Below are 4231 nucleotides of genomic sequence, written 5' to 3' on the forward strand. Positions count from 1 at the left end.
TTGTGCTAAAATGAGAAATTTTGAACCTGCTAAGGACAAAAATATTAAGTGACTTGCAACTGTAGTATTGTATTCAGAACTAGCTACTCAGATGCATTTCTATTTTCAAACAAATACACGGAAAATAAATTGCACTTTCCCCACCCTGGATTAAACAAGTAGTAACGTTCTCCAGTATCTGTATTAAAGGAAGACTAGTGCTAATTCTGTAAAATATCCAGACATGAAAAACTGCTTCAAAGCATTTAATTTCTTTTGGTTTGTAAGAGAGGCCTGGGACTTTTCTAAGAATCTGTTTCCCAAATATCTCATAGTATATGTGCTGGATTTTGGACACATGTGTGTAATAGTGCTCTTCTTATGATGGTTATTAACAGTATGATTGAACTAGTGAAACTTAGATCTAAAATCTTGGCCCAAAATGCCTCCAAGTGGGAGCAGAGCAACGCATTTAAAAAGTTACAGCTATTTCCATTTTTCTGTCTAATTAGTATATTCCCTATACTTTTGTAAATACTTAAAAAAACTAAATAACCCACTGTTTTGCTGAAATTAAACTAATTTACTTTTGAGGGAGGGTTCAGTTTTCTGTTGTCTCAGTATAGTCAAAATTGCTTAGATGACTACTTCTCTTTCTGGGATTATGAAATCAAGCAAAACCCACATGCCATAAGTATGCCACTCATGGTATATATGCCACTTCTAAGAATCAGAAGTGCTGAAAACAACATATAAATTATCAGCTTATTTGTCTTTGCAAGCAAATAATCTGAAGGAATAAGGACGAATTGAAACTAAATCCTTTACTTGTTTAATCAACCAAATAGAAAAGTATACTAGCAATAGTGTAAATTACTTGATCATTGCAACAGGACAATATGTTCTCTTGTTTTTCCTCTACATGACATTGAATTTAATACAGAGTAAACATTGCTATTTTTGTTGAATACAGGGCTCTTTTGGAGGAAACAGCTACCATGGTGGACAGGTAGGCCATTTGTCTTTAACGTTTACACAGATGAGTTCCTCAGGACTAAACATGGCTCAGTTGCCATATTTGCCCAGAAGCCATTAAATATTAAGTTAGGTTTAGTCACAGAGACAGGGACAATAATTCCAGAGAGTGCATGTGGCTTTTATTGAATCACTCTTGACATTTCAGTTATATCTTTCTATATACTACAGCCAAGATTTTACTTTGTACTTACCTCAAAAAATACTGAAGAATAATTCATGGGGTTCATCTCATTGCACAAAGCACTACTATGATGTGTGGATAAGTAGCCATTTGCCACTGCATTAATAACTGCGTAAAGTTCTTCCAGTTGATCAGTGTCATGAGAGTTGTTTAGATTAGGTCCAGGTTTTTTTGATGCCAGGTGGTATTTAAAAAAATTATTTACAAAAGTTTCACATTCTTTTTACAGGGTTCATCGTATTCTGGAAGCAGTCAGTATGGTGGACAGGCAAGCAACTTTTCTTTGTTTTCAACATCTTCTTCCTACTTGCTATTTATTAAATGAAAAATATGATGCAGTGCATATACTGCCAGTCAGTTTTTCAGAGTCATTTTACTCTCAATAAATATCTGAAAACAGCGACCGTTTCTCAGTAACTGAAATGGAATAGCATGAATAAAATTCAATTTAAAGAAACTGAATAGATCATAATTTTAGTTGTTTTACCTCAGAATGCCTCTTATCTCAAGAGATAATTTTAATTAACCATTTTTATGTTTCAGTTTCACATTGCTATGACACCAGTTCAAAATCTATTTTCTGTTTTATTTTTCAATTATATTGAAGTTATCCTTCTTTTTGCATTTGTTTAGATTAAATACTTGGAAATCTGGTACAAAATATACCAGTAGATATTGCTTTGAAAATATAAATTCTGGTGTGTTACCCACAGTAATACTACTTTCCTCATCTTCAGCTGTAGTTCAAGTCTCTTACCGAAAGCAGCTCCCTGTGTACCTTTTGTAGACTTAGTAGTTTGTCAATGACCAAGAAATCTTACTAGCCCCAATAGTTAACAGATGTAATGGATGGCTATCTAATAAGAAGGCGGAACATATTTTTCATTAGTATTACTTTGCAATGTTTCACTCTGCTATACTAAAAAATAATTTAATTTCTTTTTACTCCATTGGCAAGCATTTGAGTTCAGTATCACTTTATTAAGATAATTTCTTGTAGCATGGAGAGGATTTTTAAGAGCTGCAAAACAATTTTTTCCTGAATTACTTATTTGGAATAATAAGGATGCTCTTACAATAATACACGATACTCTCTGAACACGTTTGACCTAGCAGAAAATCACAAATAAAGTAGATTATTTTTTTTTCTCTTGAAGAGAGCCGTACTTAAAGAAACTTTATATCTGTATATTTATGTCAGAGAATCATCTTAGCAGGTGTTTTGTGACTGTTTGCCAAATCTGCTACTTTCAGCTGTTAAGGAACTTAGTGGAATTAAGTCAGAAGTCTTTCACTGCACCTTTTTAGATTAATATACTTTCCAGATTTCTACTGAGATCCCTGTCAAAAGGTCCTTCTGTGATGTTTCATTCTGCACAGAAAAAAAAAAGTAACTGCTGTTATTCTGCCCACACTTAAGCACTTAGGTTTCCTGTGATTTTTTTAATAGGGATCTTCTCCCTCAGGAAGCAGCCAGTATGGCGGGCAGGTGAGTATATTCTTTTCCCATCCCATCACTCCTAACTCTTTTCCTGTACTGTCTGGATCACATCAGTTACTTGATGCTGAAAGATACATTCATTTGGCCATTTTACTGAGCTTAAATAGTTGAGGTAATATCAATTAAAGTCATTTCAGCAAGCTGAATAAAAGAATTGGTTACAATGAATTACTGCTCTGTGTAAAACTATAATCACTATACTGTATTTTATAAAACCACTTTCTTGTTTCAGAATAACAAATTGCCATTGTTTTGGTATGTAGTAGATAGCTTAAGTTTTAGGTACCCCAGTTACTTTTTGTTCAAACAACATGCAAATAAGTTGGTCCAAGTACTGCACAAATTGTCTCAAGACAGTGACAGGAGATTTTTTCATTCAATTAATAGATGTCTGATTGAATTCTTACAGGGCTCATATTCTTCTGGAGGCAGACAGCATGGTAAACCAGTAAGTAAAAAAATTTCAAGTTTACCTTTTTTCTTATAAGCCTGTTAAAAAAATTCTATTCAGTTAGTTATGGACTAGACATTTTTTCTGAGAATTACTTAAATATGCAAAGAGTGTCACATGATTTACTTATATGGGATAATCTCAACAAATCAAACACAATATTTATTTTCATGCAGTTCCATAGTTTTGAACCAGAATTTTACTCTAACTGAACTTCTAGTCAATCTCTGGATTAGTTCTAGTAATCACAGAATGAGATTACAGGATCCTTTTTTTTTTTTTGTAAGGGACTTCTGAACAGTTATTTCTGTTTAAATTCATAGTAATCATACACTTTTTACTCAGGGCTCACTTTTTCATTGATTTTATATGCATTTGTCTTAAGTATTTCTGGCTTCTTTTGAAGAAAATACTTTCTTTTTCTTTTTGAAGGAAATAATAGTTGACATTTGACTATGCATATTTTCATCTTCTCCCATTTCAGACCACTTTTTTTACTATGTAATTTGGACATTGCTCTTGTTGTCATTCAATGGCAGGAGATATAAATAAGCACATACAATGTTTTAGCTTATCTCTTATAGAAAATAAGATGTATCCACCTGTTATTAAAAAGTGGGCACAAATGTTACATTTTCTTATACATGAATCATAAAGGTGAGACATTTTGTGTACCATATGTGATGGCATTTCTTAAAGAGTCAATGTTTATATGATTTTCTGTTGGCAATGCCATTCAAATAAGCAGAGCAACTTTGCCAGAAAACTAAGACTCTTGTAGAACACCTAATTTTTCAAAATCCACTTTTATTTTCAGTTACCTTCCTCATTACAGCTTTCTCCCAGTAGGGCTGTAAAGGACTCTAACATTTACCTTTGTCGTCCCTGTCCGCCCCCTCGCCAAATCTAAATGTAGACTGATTCCAGGTGAATTAATGTTTAATTGGATCTTATTATTTTTTCCTTTCTATACATTAAACACATCATAGCTACAAACCAGCTCTTTCTTCTTGAGAACGTTGAATTAAATTCTCTAATACATCATTCAAAAGAATACTTGTGACAGAAAGATGTTAAATAT

Source organism: Ciconia boyciana, chromosome 7, assembly GCF_034638445.1.
Source record: "Ciconia boyciana chromosome 7, ASM3463844v1, whole genome shotgun sequence".
In the NCBI taxonomy this organism is placed as follows: Eukaryota; Metazoa; Chordata; class Aves; order Ciconiiformes; family Ciconiidae; genus Ciconia; species Ciconia boyciana.